Below are 21,085 nucleotides of genomic sequence, written 5' to 3'. Positions count from 1 at the left end.
TGCGGCACTGTCGAGTTCGCCGCCTCTCAGGAGGTCTGTAGAGAGCATATTTCGGTTAGTTCCTGCCAGTTAGCTGCTTCAGGTCACCAAAGCCATTTGGAAATTTATAGCCGAGGCCAGTCTAGAGGGACTGGTCCCCATAAGGGCATATTTAGACACCCCGAGGGGTCTTCAAAATATAGCCTAGGGGGTCCTGCTTATGGTGGAGCTAATATACAAATATTATCTACTAAGGGTGGTTCACATGTCGGCCAGCCCCGAGCAGGGTCGGTTTTTGGAACGGGAAGTCTAGTCCCTCTTAACACAGGAAACCTCAAAGTGGGCTCTTCCTTGGTTACGGGAGCCCGGGTTTTACAGCAGGCACTTCATAGTTCCTATGAGGGGGGGAGTTAGGCCTTATTTTGGATCTCAGGGTACTGGATCAACCTCCGAGGGGGTTCAGATTCAAGTTACCGACTGTCAGTCAGACCAGCTCCGAGGACTGGTCTGTCTTGATAGATCCACAAGCTCCTTAACTCCTTTTTCCCTTCTAACCCCATCACAGGAAGTTTCCGAGATCCGCTTTTGGGGGGAAAAGCGCATCAGTTCTGGACTCTTCCAGTCGGCCTAGCCTTATCCCCTCGCACCTGCACTAAATGTATGGACACGGCCCTTGCTCCATTGAGACTTCAGGGGGTCCGTATCTTATAGATGACTGGCTCATTTTGGCTCAGTCAAAAAGAACTAGCAATTCAACATCGAGAAGTTGTTTTGCGCCATCTGAGGTGCGTGGGGTTGAGACTCAATGTCAAGAAAAGTTCCTTAACTCCTCTTCAGAGGACTACGTCCCTGGGAGTAGAGTGGGACTTAGTCACAATGCGGGCACAATTGTCTCCTGCTTGTATAAATACTATCTTAAACACAATGAAGAGTATTAGGTTAGGCCAGGCTATCACTGTCAAACACTTTCGAAGAGTTTTGGGTCTTATGGCTGCAGCTTCCACGGTAGTACCCTTTGGTCTGCTCCATATGAGGGCCTTGCAGTGGTGGCTCAGGAACAAGGGATTTTCTCCTCTGGGAAACCCTTTTCGTACGATCAGATTTACGCGCAGATGCCTTCGTTCTCTTGTCGTATGGAAGAAACAATGGTTCCTGTCTCAGGGCCCGGTTTTGGGAGCACCATGTGAGAGAAAAACTCTGACCACGGATGCGTCCCTCACGGGCTGGGGTGCGGTTATGGAGGGCCGTTACACCCGAGGTACTTGGAAGGACCATCATCTCACATTATATATAAATCGCTTGGAGATGTTGGCTGTATTTTTTGCCCTGAGGCACTTCCTTGTAGACCTCAGAGGCCATCATGTTCTTGTTAGGACAGACAATATGTCGGTGGTCTCTTATATCAACCGCCAGGGAGGTTTGAGATCTCGCCCTCTTTGTAGACTGGCGCATCAAATTCTTCTTTGGTCCCAGGACAAATTTCTCTCTGTCAGATCTATTTATATTCCTGGGGTTGAAAATATGGGAGCAGACATCCTGTCGAGGCAGGGGCCGAGGCCCGGGGAATGGTGGCTCCACCCTGAAGTGGTTGAGCTTATATGGAGAGAGTTTGGCCGGGCGGAGGTTGACCTGTTCGCTTCTCATGAGAACTCTCATTGCCCGCTCTGGTACTCTCTCTCACATCCAGCTCCTTTGGGCTTGGATGCCAGGGTACAGATGTGGCTAAGGTCACATCTGTACGCTTTTCCCCCGATCGCTCTGCTCCCTGGGGTTCTAGAAAGGGTCAGGAGGTATGGAGTGAGACTACTCCTTGTAGCTCCGTACTGGCCGGCCCAAATTTGGTTTTCGGACCTTATTAGTCTCTTGGAGAGTCCTCCATGGAAAATTCCTATTAGGAGAGATCTTCTGTCTCAGGCTGATGGTATATTATTTCATCCCCGACCAGAGTTATGGAGACTATGGGTCTGGCCCCTGAGGGGGTCCCACCCATAATTAGGTTGCCCTTTCCACCGAGGTGGTCAGGACATCCATTCTAGAACCCCACTCTACTAGGAACTAAACAATTAAGTTAGGGAGGGCATTGAACCCAGTTTATTACTGCCCACTGGCTTCAGTACTGGTGTTCCATCCCGCTCTCTAACGGGATCTCCTGTTCATGCTTAGGGCCTCTGTGGCGGCCTCAGTGCCCTCCGCAAGCCTCCAAGGGTGTTCTCGAAAGGACGTTCCCACTGAAACTCCATGTTCCTGTAGATTGGAGGATGAATCCTGTCATCCAGCCTATTGGCATCAGGCTGATGGGTTATCCCTGGCACCCATCATGTCCTGTGGGTGAGGTATACAAATATATATTTGAGATATATAAGTATGTATAGGAGAATCTATTGAGTCTGCTTCCTGCTCGTCTTACTCCCTGGAAGAGTGGTGGTGCTGCCCCCTCTTACTTACTAGCGTGGGAGCCACTCAACGTTATTTTTGCCCGGTACTGAGGTACTTGTAGGCAATGTTAAGATTCTTCAGGTATTCCATCCTCCATCGCATGTGTCGGATGGTCAAGGTCGTAGCCTTTGAGGTTCCTACATTAGGACTCAGGCTGAGAGGAGTCAGTCCATCTAGTTTATGCATCAAGGGTTAGGAGCTATTCCCTTTATTAAGAGTACAGTTGGTTATCTAAAACCACTCATATTTGAAGTACAAGGTGCGCTTCTGCCTTCACCTCTCATCTAATATTTTCTACTGTCTGGGGCTCCCAGCCATGAGGTCAGTCGAGCCTCCGGCTCCAGACCTCCCCTTCTTGCACCAAATCTTATGACAAGCTAGTTTGGATCTGCCCTCTACTCATTCTATCGTCCGTGAGTGTACCAGATGCTTTATACCAGGGCGTTTTTTCTCTCAGTGTGGCGGCATGGGGATTCGTTCCCCAAAGTATCGAGTATCGATGCAGCGGGAGTTCCCTTTACGAAAGGGAACGTCTCGGGTTACGTATGTAACCCTCGTTCCCTGAGTAGGGAACGAGACGCTGCATCCCTCGGCCACACTTTTCGCGGCCCTGAGAACGACTTGCTTTGACCAATTAGAAGCTAACATTTCCTGGTTCCTGTGACCCTTTTGTAGCTTCCGGATCACCGTCACATGCGACGTCACGGGTGACGTTGCACCAATCAAGATTGGAATAGTTCCATAGTTGACTTCAGACGCATCATGCCGAAGGCATTCCCCAAAGTATCGAGTATCGATGCAGCGTCTCGTTCCCTACTCAGGGAACGAGGGTTACATACGTAACCCGAGACGTTTTCTTCATCAACAGCCGCTTGCACCCCCTGCTGGTGAGGTCGACTAACAGCTATGGAGATTATCAATCTACTGAAATTCCTGCCATTCCAGGAAGTCAAATGTTGAATTTTCTGTTCACTGAATTTGTGGAAGCGAATTTGTAAAGCGAAATAAAATGGACCGAAAATTGCCTGTTGAATATTGTAGGTTGTACTTTTAAACAGAATGAATATTTTGGAAGTGAAATCTGAAAGGTGAATATGGATTATTGAATTTGTATTAATGAAAACGTGTGTGAAATGTTTTGAATTGAATATTCACAGCTTAAATATACAACCATAAAATTTCAGCCCATAAAAATGCAAGCCCTAAAAATACAATGCATTAAAATGCAAGCAGGGTTAATGCAATGCATATTTTTTCAAGTACTGTAGTACAATTTAACAAGCTTTTTTGTTTCAAAAACATTTGTCATTATTTTACTTCCATACAAGTGGAATTCATTGAGGGAGCTGTAGAAGCCTTTCTGTGTTGTTTGGCCCCAAGACAACGTTGTGTGTCACAACACCAGTCGATTGCAGCACTTGTTGTCCAGGGAAACTGACTGTGTCACAATGTTTATATTGGGCTGAACTCTCCAGCTTCTCTTAAGGAAAAAACATGATTTACGACATGGTCAATTATGGTGGCTCTGGTTACATTTGAAACCTGTCTGTACTTTATCTTTCTACCTCTCCTCCCTCCTCTTACACCTTGCTCTTCCCTTCCCCTCAGTCCATGTCTTCTTATATTCTCTTCTCTTGCTCTTTCCACTAATACCATTGCCTTCCCATCTTTTCTCCCTCTACTCCTCCCTCTTCTCCTCTTCTTACATTCTCAACTCTTCTTCCTCCATCTCATCTTCCTTTACCATCTGCTAATTTCCCCTCATATCTTTCTACCTCTTCCACTGTTCATCTCCTTCTCAATGTTGCCTTTCCTCTATCCTCTCCCAAACCTCTCATTCTTACACATTCCTTTCATCTTTTTTTTCTTTCCCTTTTATAGTTTTTGTAATTGAGATAGCTGAAACAATTAGGAAAGTTGCATTTCCTGTGTTGAGTGTATTATTAACTCAGCTGATATATATTTGGGGCTAATTGAGAAAATTCCTAGTGCAACTGAGAATTTAACAAATAACAGACTTTTGTTTGTTGTGTTTGGAAAAATGGTGCACAAATGATTGTGATTTTTTGTAAAACCAATAAAAAGAGTTTACAAATTGTCTTTTCCCCAAATATATTAAAGTTTTGGTTGGCTGTATAAACTACTGTAAAATATTTGAGAATTTTGTGCAGTGTTTTGAGAAAATGATGCATGTGATTTGTGATTTGCATGAAATGAAGGTCAATTTACAACCTGTTTAGGACATTTACAAAGTGTTCAGATCACTGTGTTAACTGGTTTGAGAACAGTGACCCGAGTGTGGAGAAATGTGTCAAATCGATTTAGAGAAACTGTAAATGTGAATAATAATAATAATAATACTTTTCCTGTATCACACTCCAATAATATTTTTTCTTTTACTTTTTTTGTTTACATCTTTGAAAAATCTTTTTTTACAGTGAGTTCAGATCAGATCTAATTTATGCAGAAATCCAGATTTTGTTTCACTAAATCCATATAAGTTAGTTGCGTGTTGGTTACATTTGTCTCTGATAATTACTGCCAGTAGTAATTACTGACTAATATTCATGATCTCACTGAGGTTCTGTTCTCCTGGATTTGACCTCCTCAGATCTGTGAACTGTCTTTATTCCCCGAGCCACATTACGTCCCAAACGCATACGCACATGACAGCGAAGCAGTGAATTATGGGAAGTTACAAAGTCATGGGAGCATAAGAGATTGCTAACTGACTCATCCTGAACACCAGAACACCAGTTGTCGTGGTTGTCACACCAAGAAATACATAAGTTAATAAGCAAGCATGTTGTTATGCAGTCAAATCAGGTTATGGGAACTTTTCATCATTCATTCACACACACACACACACACACACACACACACACACACACACACACACACAAAATAATACAAATAATAGTTTGTAGCCTGAACAGCCCAAAAATAAAGGTTCATTAGTTAACATGAACTAATAATAAACTGCACTTATACAGCATTTATTAATCTTTTTAATGTTAATTTCAACATTTACTAATACTTTATTAAAATCTTGTTAATATTAGTTAATGCACCGTGAACTAACATGAACAAACAATGAACAGCTGTATTTCTTTCACCATGAATTCTCTGAAAACTTTCTCAATTTTGAAATGTATCCTCAGGTAAATTTATTTGGTACTGCCAATATTAAGAAACATTTACTGGAAATCAAGAAAAATACTGAATAAAAGATGATATTTTGCTGTGAAATTTTAGACACCATGTAGATTTCTTCTTTCCACAAGAAGCATAGTCAAATGTGCGTTGATGTGCACTGAATTCTGTGCTCAGTAGTTATAAGAGTCTTTAACCTGTTGTCATGCTCATGACTCAGTTAATTATGAGCCTGTGAGGTGGCTTCATTTGTTCTCCGGTGATTGGAAACTGAGAGGACGTCTCACCTGTGACACCCGCAGGGGAAATTCATGAATAATAGATTGAGGTGATCTCAGCTTCCATTTAGAGCAACGCGGCCGCTCACCTGCTGAGAAGGCAACGACTCGAATTTAAAGGCCGAAAAACAAGGCCATCAATACACGACAGGACATCGGTCGAGTGCACGGTTAACTTCCATTTCTTCTGGGTTATATAAAACAAACTTTAGACTGTGTCTCAAATGAGTTTTATTACAAAGGAAATTTCATTTCAGGGCTCTCAGCTGACCCATTGCATAGTTATACAATGCAGCCAACATCATTTGCTAAATACAGGTATTAAACACATCGTCATGCACATATGAGATCATCAATTGAAGTTAGATGCAGAGGGAAATGGCTCATATTGATCTGGAACACCCACAGACCAACTCAGATAATCAGTGTGAAGATTTACTGCATTTCAAGTCGATCTGCTGAAACATCCACTTGAGGCTGTTTGTGCGACTGAGTGATGAAATTAACACAAACTCACACATATACACTCTTCTGTCTGTATGTAAACAACAACAACAACAACAAAAAAACGTATGAAAGCCAAAATACTAAAATGCTATTTAAACTTAAAGTGCCCCTGTGGTGAAAATCAAGCTTTTAATGTTGTTTATATGTCTATCTATATGGTGTTTTTAATATGCTTTAAAACAAACCATGTGCAAATCCATAAGTCAACACCATTGTATTGAGTATGTTCTCTTTAAAACTGCATGCAGTGAACCAAAGACAGTCTCAAAAATGTGGTTTGAAATCGCTGGTGATTCTGACGTCACAAACTACCATTTAACTAGTGATGTGTCGTTCATGAACGATTCGTTCATTTTGACTTGGGTCTACCGAGTTGTCTCAGAGAGCAATTCATTCATTTTGTGTTGACCCGCGCATGCGCACAACATCCCATGGGTTCAATACATGAAACAGAAATAATTAGTTCGAGTCTTCGGGAGTTCGGGTTCGGCTCGGCCGGGTCCTCCGAGTCTTTCGTTCTTCCTGTCAGTCCCATAGAGATGCTGTCAGTACCGGAAAAAGAAATGATTAGTTCATCTAGTCTTCGTGTTCGGCTGAGTCTGAGTCTTTCGTTCTTCCTGTCAGTCCCATAGAGACTATGATTAGTTCATCGAGCCTGTCGGGTCTGAGTCCTTCGTTCTTTTGTCATGTGACCGCTGGTATTCGCTACAAATACAACATTAGAGTTGTATTATTGACTGTGTCTGAATGTTTTATATTTAGGAATTAACATACAATTATCAAAATATATGTGCAATAAACGTTATATAATCTCATAATAACAATAATTATATATATACATATATATATATATATATATATATATATATATATATATATATATATATGTATATATATATATATATATATATATATATATATATATATATATATATATATATATATATATATATATACATATATATATAGCAAGATGGAACTTTTTTTCAGATACAGTTTATTGCACATATTTTGATAATTGTATGTCTTCTGTTTTTTATACTTTTTTTATAAAACTGTGTAAATTATTTTAAAAAAGTGTTTTATACTATAATATTTGGATTTTAAACACTTTTTCTCAATTTTTGCACAGAATATAGCATGCATATATTTCTGTTTGCTTTTGAAATTTTGTAATTATTTTTTATTAATTAAAGCTACCCTTTGTTTACATGTTCAATAATACTTTTTTACAGAGTTCACTTCAGTATAAAATTTTACTTTGAGAAATGTTTTCTGTACCCAGAAACAACAAGAGACATGCATATTGGGTATGTCATTACATTCTCCTGCAAGTTTAACACACATCACATATATTCTACAGCTCTAATTAAAACCTAATTAATAATCTGCCATGACTTTTTTAATTCTACGGTTCTCAACTGGTTGGACACACCCCAACTTAGAAACACGGATTTCTAAACATTTCTGCAAACAAAATAAGAATGATATAAACACTGTGAATAAAGAGTTTAATGAGTTGGCATAGGGGAGGGCATTAGGGATAGGGACAATAATGTCCCAATAAAGCAGCATCCATTTATGATTTTATTCAAAATAATCATGAATTTGTTGTCATTATTGCACTGTTTTATGAAATACTACAATTCACTGAGGTGCAAAGTATCTGCCTTTATTTAAATACAAATAGCAACTATTTACACAGTGCAAATAAAATACTGCTATTTGCATGTGGTGTAAAGAAAATACTATTTGTTGCTAATTTCAAATAGCATATATTGTCACTGCTATATTTTAAAATCAAACCAAATCATTGCTCACTTTTAAGAAATAATAATAAAATAGTTCTACAAAACTATTTCACACAATTTTCCCCAGGAACTTCTGGAGTCTTTTAATGTCTTTTTAATTACTGTTCTTCATTAAAATCCCAGGACAGTTAAACACCTTCACATTTTGACTTCATGACCTGTAAAAAAATATATATCAAAAGGAATTTTAATTCAGAATTTGAAACCATGTTCATCATGTGAAGTGGTATATTCAAGCCATTGTCCAATTTTTTATGTATTTTTGATGATACTGTGGGGTGGGCAACTTAATTTAGCTAAGAAGTAAAACATTCAAAAAACGTTTTGCCCACGGATAAATTATTTTGCCATATACAAAACAATGAAACACAACAGTCGCACGGCATAGTTCTATGGACAGTAGTTCAATGTAACTGAGAAATGGAATGATATTACATTTAAAGATCTAAATTGCAACTTTGTCATTTCAAATGTGTAATTACAAATATATTTAAATATGACATATATAAATGACATTATGACATATATAAATGTCATTATGACATTAAGTGACATTGAGTGTAATTTAGTTTACCATAAATGCTTGTCAGTACATTCACTTTAACCAAATTTCGACAATAGAATTAAGAAATTACATACACAATTACATACTACTTACGTGCGACAAAAAAACACTATAAAGTTCAGCTATTTCCATTTAATATAAATTTAAACTATAATAAATTTCAATCACGTGTAAATGTGCAATTAAGTGCCAAAAAAACATTACATTCACACAAGTATATTCTTTTGAAGCATATTCGTTTGATGTGTAATGGTGCTTAATACAGTGAATATATTCACACACCAGCACAGCCTCTAGTTCTTTAATGCTTTTATTAAATGCTCAATAATTATAATGAACTATTAGAAGCATAAATTCTCATGAAAACGTATTACTTATTTCAAATTCATTAAGTGGCATCCTTCTGCAAAAAAGGTTTATCTGTGATTTATACACACTGGTCAAGTGTGTCATGTCATAGCCATATCCTGCATAGGCCAATCAGCATCCACAACTGTATAACAGCATTTGAAGCATGTTTTAGCTTTAAACCAGAACAGCATCACCCTGCATGCGTCATCCAGAAGGTCTTATTGACAATGTTATTTGTGTCTGGCTTTTTATTAATCTCAGTATTGACTGTGTGTGTTCATTTAAATGGAGTTTGTCCATTTTAACATGTTGTCATATTTATCAGTGTGGTTGTGTTGGTGGGACTGACCGCATATCAATATTACTGTTCAGGCATAACTGTTCCTGGCTCATTTGCAGAGGAGAATGAATTCCCCCCAACAAATGGGATGTTGGGTGAACCTGCAAGAACTTGTCCAGCTCATATTTCACCCTAGAACAAAAAGAAAGAAATAAGGAATCATATTTTGCTCATAGAATACAAAGCCTACACTGTAGAAAATAACCTTGGACAATATCTCTTTCTGATTCACCCATTAATCCAGTTAAGCATGTCAAGTTTCCATGATCTGTGTTTGTGTGTGTGGTTCACGTATACTCTACATTATGTAAAAATACAGGAAAAAACTGAAAAACACAACGTGTGTGTGTGTGTGTGTGTGTGTGTGTGTGTGTGTGTGTGTGTGTGTGTGTGTGTGTGAAGTTAAGTCACCTTTATTTATAGAGCGCTTTTTACAATACAGATTGCATCAAAGCAGCTTCACAGTAACACGAAAATAATACAACAAAGTTTGTTTCTAGAAGAAAATTGCGTCATCTTCCACCTTAAGTAAGGCAGATCAATAATATTGTTGAATATTAAATGTCCCCAACTGAGCAAGCCAAAAGCCAAGGCAACAGTGGCAAGGAACCAAAACTCCATCAGGTGACCGAATGGAGAAAAAAACGTCTCAGGTTACGACTGTAACCTATGTTCCCTGAGAACAGGGAACGAGACACTACGTCAGAATGACGCTATGGGGAACGCCTCAGGCGTGACAGGTGTCTGAAATAAATATCAACTCACGTCAATTATGTTGACCGGCGACAGCCCGTGAATCATCAGCTTGATTGATTAACGCGCAACCTGGATGTATAAAGGGAAGCCTTGCATACATGACAACATCCTATCGTCTGAAGGGACTGTTGCAGGCAGGCCCCGAGGCATGGCAGGAAGACGTAGTGTCTCGTTCCCTGTTCTCAGGGAACATAGGTTACAGTCGTAACCTGAGACGTTCCCTTTCGAAAGGGAACTCTACACTACGTCAGAATGACGCTATGGGGAACGATATACCAACGCCACCATGCTGAGGGGAGTGCATGCCCAAAGGCAGTGACAACTGTCCGAACCAGTAATTCAGAAAACACTGGAACCACTCACCCTTAGGTCACATCGGGCTGTCAGTGACAGCACTCCCTACCGGTCATCACCCAAGCTAATGAACCAAGAAACCGCCAGAACATAGTTAATGGGGGGTATATCTGGGCCAGCTCAAAGGCTTAGGACCACAGCTTCCAAAAGAAGGGGTCCCTTCTAGGGAGTGTGGCTAGGGGGCCCAAGGGACTCCCAGCCAGTCACTATTCAGGGGAGCGTGCCACCTGAAATACCACCAGGCAGGCCTGACCTGGTGTCACTACATAAGACACTAGAGTCTGGCCACTTCCTGTCTGTCTGAAGACAGAGCCTCTGGACACTTGCCTAAAGAAGGCATCCAACCCGAGGGACTGCAAAACAGGCAGTGAACCACTCAGCCCGGATCTCAGAGACGGGACATCCTGGAGAGTATGACTCAGCATAGTGCTTTACAACCCTTGCCAGCGAGGGGAGTCTCTCTACTCGATCCATGGATCTACCCAGTGTTTGTGTTTCAAAACACTGAGGAGGCCTGTGAGGGCCTAAAGGGAGCTACCTCCAGGAAGGCCTGGTAGGACCTCTAACCTGGCGACCACAACATGGGGGAGCTTGTATTCAACCACAATATGTGGGAGCTTACCTTCAGGAAGGCCGGTGAGGCCTCTGACCTGGCAACCACAACATGTGGGAGCTCATACCAGGAAGGCCGGTGAGGCCTCTAACCTGGTGACCACAGCATGTGGGAGCTCCTATCAGGAAGGCCGGTGAGGCCTCTAACCTGTCGACCACATCATGTGGGAGCTCATATCAGGAAGGCCGGTGAGGCCTCTAACCTGGCGACCACAGGATGTGGGAGCTCACTTTCAGAAAGGGAAAAAGCGTACAGCGCACAACCCTTACCATAAAAAATGGAAATAGAAAGTACATGAAAGAAAGTGCATGTACTTAGCCATTCTGAACCCAAGAAGGCCTGATGAGGCCTCTAACCTGGCGACCACAGCATGTGGGAGCTCATACTCGGGAAGGCCGGTGAGGCCTGTAACACGGTGACCACAGTGTGTGGGAGCTCATCAGAATGTGGAAGTTAGCTAGAGAAAAACATCTGTCGTAATAAAGTGACGACAGGAAGTAAGACCAGGGTCTGAGCCACATAGGAAGGGACAGAAGCGATACGCACATAGAAAATGGATTTAGAAAATACACAAGACATAAGTCGTGTGACTTACCATAAGCATGGTTTAAAAAAGGTACGGAACGTATGTACCAAAAAGGAATGAAGTAAAGGTTTGCTCGTACTTCATCACACAGTATGTGTGAGCCCACATTCGGGAAGGCCGGATGAGGCCTGTAACCTGACATGTAAAAGCTCAAACCCAGGAAGGCCTGGTGAGGCCTGTAACCAGGGAACCACCGTACGTGGGAACCTATAATCAGGAAAGCCAGAAGAAGCCTGCAACCTGATAGACACAATACGTGGGAGTTCTCATTCAGTAAGGCCTGGTGAGGCCTGCCACCTGACATGAAAGAACTCATAACCAGGAAGGCCGGAGAGGCCTAAAGCCTGGTGACCACTAATTGTGGAAGGTTAAAACTCAGGAAGGCCGGTGAGGCCTGTGACCTAACGACCACCGCACGTGGGAGCTCAAATTCAAGAAGGCCTGGTGAGGCCTATAACTTGATAATCACAGTAAGTGGAAGCTCACAGCATGTAGGAGCTCACATTCAGGAAGGCCGGCGAGGCCTGTAACCGGACATGTGAAGGCTCCTAACCAAGAAGGCCTGGTGAGGCCTATAACCTGGCGATTACAGTATGTGGGAGCTCATATACAACCACAGTATGTGGGAGCTCATACTCAGGAAGGCCTGGTGAGGCCTCTGACCTGATAACCACAGAATGTGGGAGCTCATAACCAGGAAGGCCAGATGAGGCCTGTAACCTGATGACCACAGTATGTAGGAGCTCACATTCAGGAAGGCCGGTGAGGCCTGTAACCTGACATGTGGAGGCTCGTAACCAGGAAGGCCTGGTGAGGCCTATAACCTGGCAACTACAGTATGTGGGAGCTCATATTCAACCACAGTATGTGGGAGCTCATACTCAGGAAGGCCTAGTGAGGCCTGTGACCTGACAACCACAGCATGTGGGAGCTCATATTCAACCAAAAATATGTGGAAGCTCTCATTCAGGAAGGCCTGGTGAGGCCTCTGACCTGATAACCATAGAATGTGGAGGCTCATATTCAAGAAGGCCTGGTGAGGCCTAAAACTTGATAACCACAGAATGTGGGAGCTCATATTCAACCACAGTATGTGAGAGCTATACTCAGGAAGGCCTAGTGAGGCCTATGACCTGATAACCACAGTATGTGGGAGCTCATATTCAAGAAGGCCTGGTGAGGCCTATAACTTGATACCCACAGTAAGTGGGAGCTCATATTCAACCAAAATATGTGGAAGCTCTCATTCAGGAAGGCCTGGTGAGGCCTCTGACCTGATAACCACAGAATGTGGGGGCTCATATTCAAGAAGGCCTGGTGAGGCCTAAAACTTGATAACCACAGAATGTGGGAGCTCATATTCAACCACAGTATGTGAGAGCTATACTCAGGAAGGCCTAGTGAGGCCTATGACCTGATAACCACAGTATGTGGGAGCTCATATTCAAGAAGGCCTGGTGAGGCCTAAAACTTGATAACCACAGAATGTGGGAGCTCATATTCAACCACAGTGTGTGGGAGCTCATAATCAAGAAGGCCTGGTAAGGCCTATAACTTGATAACCACAGTAAGTGGAAGCTCACAGTATGTAGGAGCTCACATTCAGGAAGGCCGGAGAGGCCCGAAACCTGACATGTGAAAACTCCTAACCAAGAAGGCCTGGTGAGGCCTATAACCTGGCGACTACAGTATGTGGGAGCTCATGTACAACCACAGTATGAGGGAGCTCACATTCAGGAAGGCCGGCGAGGCCCGAAACCTGACATGTGAAAACTCCTAACCAAGAAGGCCTGGTGAGGCCTATAACCTGGCGACTACAGTATGTGGGAGCTCATAACCAGGAAGGCCGGATGAGGCCTGTAACCTGATGACCACAGTATGTGGGAGCTCACATTCAGGAAGGCCGGGTGAGGCCTGCAACCTGACATGTAGAAGCCCATCACCAGGAAGGCCGGTGAGGCCTGTAACCTGGCGCCACAGTATGTGGGAGCTCATAACCAGGAAGGCCTGGCGAGGCCTGTAACGTGGCGACCACCGTGTATGGGAGCTCATATTCAGGAAGGCCTTGTAAGGCCTGTAACCTGATATCCCAGTATGTGGGAGCTCATAACCAGGAAGGCCGGATGAGGCCTGTAACCTGGCGACCACAGTATGTGGGAGCTCATAACCAGGAAGGCCTGATGAGGCCTGTAACCTGATTACCACAGTATGTGGGAGCTCACATTCAGGAAGGCCGGTGAGGCCTGTAACCTGACATGTGGAAGCTCATAACCAGGAAGGCCTGGTGAGGCCTATAACCTGGCAACTACAGTATGTGGGAGCTCATTTTCAAGAAGGCCTGGTGAGGCCTCTGACCTGATAACCACAGAATGTGGGAGCTCATATTCAGGAAGGCCTGGTGAGGCCTCTGACCTGATAACCACAGTATGTGGGAGCTCATATTCAACCACAGTATGTGGGAGCTCATACTCAGGAAGGCCTGGTGAGGCCTATGACCTGATAACCACAGTATGTGGGAGCTCATATTCAAGAAGGCTTGGTGAAGCCTATAACTTGATAACCACAGAATGTGGGAGCTCATATCACAGTATGTGGGAGCTCATATTCAAGAAGGCCTGGTGAGGCCTATAACTTGATAACCACAGAATGTGGGAGCTCATATTCAACCACAGTATGTGGGAGCTCATTTTCAGGAAGGCCTAGTGAGGCCTATGACCTGATAACCACATTATATGGGAGCTAAATTCAAGAAGGCCTGGTGAGGCCTATAACTTGATAACCACAGAATGTGGGAGCTCATATTCAACCACAGTATGTGGGAGCTCATTTTCAGGAAGGCCTAGTGAGGCCTATGACCTGATAACCACATTATATGGGAGCTATATTCAAGAAGGCCTGGAGCGGCCTATAACTTGATAACCACAGTATGTGGGAGCTCATATTCAGGAAGGCCTAGTGAGGCCTATGACCTGATAACCATAATATGTGGGAGCTCATTTAACCATAGTATGTGGAAGCTCATATTCAGGAAGGCCTAGTGAGGCCTATAACCTGATAACCACATTACTCCTTGACAGTCAATTCCTGGGAGCTCACCTCAGGGAGGCCCAAGCACTGTCCGGTTGCAAAATGGGGACTGTCTGGTCAAGGAGGCCTGTTAAGACCTACTACCTGACCATTGAAAAAATCTTTAGATTTACTCCCATAACATTTTGCCCCAGACTCTAAAACAGGAGATGTGGTCTGAAAAGAAACAGAAATATGTTAATTTCACATTTTACAAAAAGACCAGAATTACACCTGCTCTTTTTGTTCACTGCTCATTTTTCAATTAAAATGCAGCCAAAAACACTGGATAACGCGATCTGGATGATAGGCTGAATTACTAAATATCTAACTTCTTAAAAGTCAGATAATATTCCATCATTTTAATTCATAGAATTAAATGCAGCCATACTCACCAGAGAATACTGTTTTAACATTTATACGTTCTCGTAATCTACACACTGCCTCGGCAAGCGCGAGAAAAGAGCCGTTAAAAAATATTTGGCTTTCATCCCTCGAGAAGAAAGTCAACAGGTGCGAGGTTGAAACATCCGACAGCGCACGGATTTTTTCTTTCTCACGCGCGCCGAGATATTTCTTAATGAACACTGCCAGCACCCTTAGGAACTGACTGTGAACGCCTCGTACCCAAACAGTATTGTTTCACAGATCGCACGCACCACAGCTCAGATGCTGAACCCTCCTCCCTCGAGAAAAGGATCCGCGAAAGCGGAGCATTTTTAAATAAAAAACGCTCACAGTTTGCACAAGAGGCTCTCTCGAGAGCCTCCCGCGCGCTTCAGCGATATTCTCAATACAGACAAACAGTCCCTGAAGACGAAAAGATGTTGTCATGTATGCAAGGCTTCCCTTTATACATCCAGGTTGCGCGTTAATCAATCAAGCTGATGATTCACGGGCTGTCGCCGGTCAACATAATTGACGTGAGTTGATATTTATTTCAGACACCTGTCACGCCTGAGGCGTTCCCCATAGCGTCATTCTGACGTAGTGTAGAGTTCCCTTTCGAAAGGGAACCATGGGAGAACAATGGCCAGTTCTCCTCTGGCCAACGAGCGAACAGTGGATGATTATGATCCATGCAGCATTACAGGTCAGAAGTCAGATTGGATTAGAACATTCAGAATATGTATCCAGTTATTAGTCTAGATTTGAACTGACAGAGTGTGTCTGCTTCCACCCATAATAGCATTACAATAATATAGCCTTGATGTCATGAACGCATAAACTAACTGTTCTGCATTTTTCATTGAGAGCAATGAAGTAATTTAGATATATTTTTAAGGTGAAAAAATGCAGTTTTACAGATGCTAGACACGTGACTTTCAAATGAAAGATTGGTATCAAAGAGCACACCCGGGTTCCCTTTCGTGGTCGTCATGGCGACGAATGGGGTTTCGCTTAGAAAGCCTCTCACCTTCGAGAATACAAAAAGAGCCAATGGCAAGAAAATGCCATGGGTTTGTGGAATTTGCATAGCGTTACTCCACCCCACCTCGTGGGTATACAGTGGTGGTCAGAATTAATGGCACCCCTTGTAAATATGATCAAAAATGGCTGTAAAAACAAATCTGCATTTGATCTTTCATTAAAAAAATTAGCAAAAATCTAACCTTTCATTGAAGAACTGCTCTGGCTCTTGTGGATCGATTGCTCCTGTCTGCCTCGCTGCCTGCTGTGAGTGTGTTTGCTTCGGTGCTGTAAGCTCCCTCTTAGCCTCGTATTTCCTTGTTTTGAACCATCATTTACTACAATTTCTAGTTGTTTATACTACTACTAAATACAGCTTACCCAACATCTCAGATTAACCTGACATCGCTAGCTTCCGTTACTCCTAGCACAACACGCTAGTAATTCGCAAGCCTGTTAACGCGTTCAGCTATTTTTATTTATTTATTTTTCTCTCGCGCGCCCGCGCCTTTGAGTTCATAAAAAGCTCAGGTGAGTAAGAATCACTCAACAAACACGGTGAGTAATGTCTTGTCCTGTTATTGTCACCTGCACTTCATGTCACATGTTTAGCATAGCCTTCTCTGCTGGCAATATAGGATCTATATGTGATAAATGCAAGGAGACAGTTAGGCTGACGGAGAAGATTTTAGAACTAGAGACACGCATCCAAACTTTAATTGAGGATAGTAAGAGTGCTAGAGCTTTAGATGCTTTGGATGCGCCTAGCATAGTGAACTCTTTACATGATTCGGTTCCGGCTGAATTAGTGCCTGCGCAGCCAGGCAAATGGGTGACAGTGAGGGATCGCTCTAGTCGCGGATAAAAAAAACACTCTTCCGTTCCGATTACCATAACAAATCGATTTACCCCGCTCAGTGAAACACCCAGTGAGAGTTCTGTTGATTGTGCCCTAGTTATTGGCGATTCTATTACACGGAATGTGAAAATAGAGACACCAGCCACCATAGTCACATGTTTGCCGGGAGCCAGAGCGCCTGACATCAAAGCAAATTTAAAAGTGCTGGCTAATGCTAATCGTAAATTCTCTAAGATCATTATTCACGTCGGCACAAATGATGTTCGACTCTTCCAGTCAGAGATCACCAAAATTAATATTAAAGAGGTGTGTGAACTCGCAAGTACGATGTCAAGCACTGTAATTTGCTCTGGCCCCCTTCCTGTTCGCAGGAGTGATGAGATAGTTAGTAGATTGTGTTCTCTTAACGGTTGGCTGTCTAAGTGGTGTCCGCAAAATAATATAGAATTTATAGACAGTTGGAAAAGTTTTGGGGGCAAACCTGACCTGTTGAAAAGAGATGGTATTCATCCCTCCTGGAATGGTGCTGCTCTTCTCTCTAGTAATATGGCACATAGTCTTAGAGCTCAAACATGACAATCTGGGGCTCAGGTCAGGAAGCAGACAGACTGGCTAAACCGACCGTCTGCTAGCGGCCTCGCGTCACCCAGGTCAGATAAATCCCATCACATAGAGCCTCTTTCAACTAGCTATCATCATATAGAGACTGTGTCTGTTCCCCGAATTTGGAAATCCAAAAAACGTTTAAACCCATCTATGGTTAAAAATTTAATTGATGTTCAACAAATAAAAAACAGCTATAATACAGATGAGCAAATGCTAAAGCTTGGGTTGCTGAATATTCGATTGCTTACTTAAAAAGCACTCATTGTTAATGATATGATTTCAGAAAATAACCTAGATGTGCTGTGTTTGACAGAAACCTGGCTAAAACCAAACGATTACATTACTTTAAATGAGTCCACCCCACAAGATTACTGTTATAAACATGAGCGTCGTCTGAAACGCAAAGGGGGAGGAGTTGCTGTAATTTATAGAAATATTTTCAAAACCACTAAGAAATCAAGTTTTAAATATAATTCTTTTGAAGTGTTAGTACTTAATGTAAAAATATATAGTATAAATGATAAATCACGTTTGAGATTTGTGCTGGCTACTGTATACAGGCCACCATGAAGATTTTATCAAAGAATTTGCGGACTTTCTATCAGAATTAATACTGACTGCAGATAAAGTACTAATTGTTGGTGATTGTAATATACACATCGATAATGAAAAAGATGCATTGGCTTTGGCATTTAAAGACATTGTAAACTCTATTGGAGTTAGACAACACGTGTCACGACCTACTCATCGTCGTAATCATACTCTAGATCTAATATTATCACATGGAATAGATGTTGATGCTGTTGAAATTCTGCAGCAGAGCGATGACATCTCAGATCATTATCTAGTCTCGTGTAAACTTAATTTAGCCAAGGCTGCAAAGCCGACTCCGTGTTTCAAATATGTTAGACCTATCACTTCTGCCACTAAAGATTGCTTTATCAATAATCTTCCTGATCAGTTTCACCATCTCAGCATCCCAGATATCTTAGAAGAACTTGATACTGCAACAGAAACTTTCAACTCTCTCTTTTCCAGCACTTTAGACACAGTTGATCCGTTGCGCTTAAAGAAGATTAAAGAAAATAGTCCAACGCTGTGGTACAATGAGCACTTCATTGTAACACAATCGGGCCCTTAAGAGAGCAGCCAGAAAAATGGAGTGCAACTGGAAGAACACAAAACTAGGGGTATTTCACATTTCATGGCTCGATTGCTTACAGAGAGGCTTTAAAAGCTGCTAGATCTGCTTATTTTTCAAACCTATTAGAAGAAAATAAACATAATCCTAGGTATTTATTTGAAACGGTGGCTAAACTAACGAAAAAGAAAGCTTCGAGCCCAGAAATTTTCAAGCAACACAGCAGTAATGACTTTATGAACTTCTTCACTTATAAGATTGATAATATCAGGGAGAAAATTATAACTATGCAACCGTCTACTACAGTATCGCATCAGGCAGTGCATTGTAGTGTCCCTGAGGAAAAATTTGATTCATTCGTTGCTATAGGAGAGGAAGAATTTACTAAACTCGTTAAATCATCTAAATCAACAACATGTATGTTAGACCCTATACCGACTAAGCTACTGAAAGAGATGCTCCCAGAGGTCATAGATCCTCTTCTTACTATCATTAATTCATCTTTGTCTCTAGGATACGTACCAAAACCTTTAAGCTGGCTATGATTAAACCGCTTGTTAAAAAAACGCAACTTGATCCTACAGAATTGGTCAATTACAGGCCGATCTCGAATCTACCCTTTCTGTCAAAGATATTAGAAAAAGCTTGTCTTTGCCCTCCTCTGTGTGTCTTCACAACTGTGTTCCTTTCTTGAAAGAAATGATATCTGCGAGGATTTCCAGTCCGGATTTAGACCGTACCATAGTACTGAGACTGCCCTCAGAGTCACAAATGATTTGCTCTTATCATCCGATCGTGGTTGTGTCTCTCTATTAGTGTTACTCAATCTTAGTGCTGCTTTTGACACTATCGACCACAACATTCTTTTAAATAGACTCGAAAATTATGTTGGCATTAGTGGAATTGCACTAGCATGGTTTAAATCATACTTATCTGACCGTTATCAGTTTGTAGCAGTAAATGAAGAGATGTCTCATCGATCACAAGTTCAGTATGGCGTACCACAAGGCTCAGTACTAGGACCACTGCTGTTCACTATGTACATGCTACCATTAGGAGATATCATTAGGAAGCATGGCATTAGCTTTCACTGTTATGCCGACGATACTCAGCTGTATATTTCTTCAAAACCTAACGAAACTTACCAATTCACAAAATTAACGGAATGCATAGCTGATATAAAAAATTGGATGACTAGTAATTTCCTAGTTCTAAATTCTGAAAAAACAGAGATTCTAATTATTGGACAAAAAACTTCCTCACGTAATAACCTAGAATACTGTCTAACACTTGATGGCTGCTCTGTTAATTCTTCGTCGTCGGTTAGGAACCTGTGTGTGCTCTTTGATACCAATCTTTCATTTGAAAGTCACGTGTCTAAAAACTGCATTTTTCCATCTTAAAAATGTATCTAAATTACGCCATATGCTCTCATTGACAATGCGGAACAATAAGTTAATGCGTTCTTGACCTCAAGGCTAGATTATTATAATGCTCTACTGGGTGGTTGTCCTGCACGCTTAATAAACAAACTACAGCTAGTTCAAAACGCAGCAGCTCGAGTTCTTACCAGAACCAGGAAGTATGACCATATTAGTCTGGTTCTGTCAAAACTGCACTGGCTCCCTATTAAACATTGCATTAATTTTAAAATATTGCTGATCACTTACAAAGCAGAAATCTTATAGAAATCTTATAATGGGCCATGGTTGGATCTTCCATCAGGACAATGGTCCAAAACAAACATCAAAATCAACACAAAAATGAGTAACTGAGCACAAAATTAAGCTTTTGCCACGACCGTCCCAGTCCCCTAAACTGAACCCTATAGAAAATGAATGGGGTGAACTGAACAGAAGAAGCACCAACATGAACTTGTGAATCTGAAGGATCTGGAGAGATTCTGTATGAACGAATGGTCTCTGATCTCTTGTCAGTTATTCTCCAAACTCATCAGGCATTATAGAAGAAAACTCAGATCTGTTATCTTGGCAAAAGGAGGTTGCGAAAAGTATTTAATAACAGGGAGCCAATAATTATGGCCAGCGTGTTTTGGAGAAAAGCATTTATTTTATAATGTGATTTACCCCCCACTTTCAATTCTTTTACTTCAATGAAAGGTTAGATTTTTGCAAAAAAAAATTAATCAAAAGGATAAACAATGCAGATTTATTTTTTACAGCCATTTTTGATCATATTTACCAGGGGTGCCATTAATGCTGACCACAACTGTATAAGGAAGTACGCTGGCAACATGCAGATATGTTTTCGCTT

At 41.8% G+C, this 21,085-nt stretch overlaps 1 long non-coding RNA gene across 1 annotated transcript in view; it reads right to left on the bottom strand.

Annotated features, from left to right (window-relative positions):
• Window positions 1–6,061: 6,061 nt before the first annotated feature.
• The window catches only part of LOC308684263, a 72,047-nt gene continuing 57,023 nt past the window's right edge, over window positions 6,062–21,085 (bottom strand). Inside the window, exons 7-8 of the long non-coding RNA XR_014029334.1 lie at window positions 9,430–9,552; window positions 6,062–6,895 (exon numbers count right to left, since the gene is read on the bottom strand). This is a non-coding gene — a long non-coding RNA (uncharacterized lncRNA). The remainder of the gene's footprint in view (window positions 6,896–9,429; window positions 9,553–21,085) is intronic.

The sequence above is a fragment of the Scardinius erythrophthalmus genome (assembly GCF_964197995.2).
Source record: "Scardinius erythrophthalmus genome assembly, chromosome: 2".
Classification (NCBI taxonomy): Eukaryota; Metazoa; Chordata; class Actinopteri; order Cypriniformes; family Leuciscidae; genus Scardinius; species Scardinius erythrophthalmus.
The sequence above is the reverse complement of the archived record's forward strand: the minus strand, read 5'-3'. Positions and strand labels throughout refer to the sequence as shown.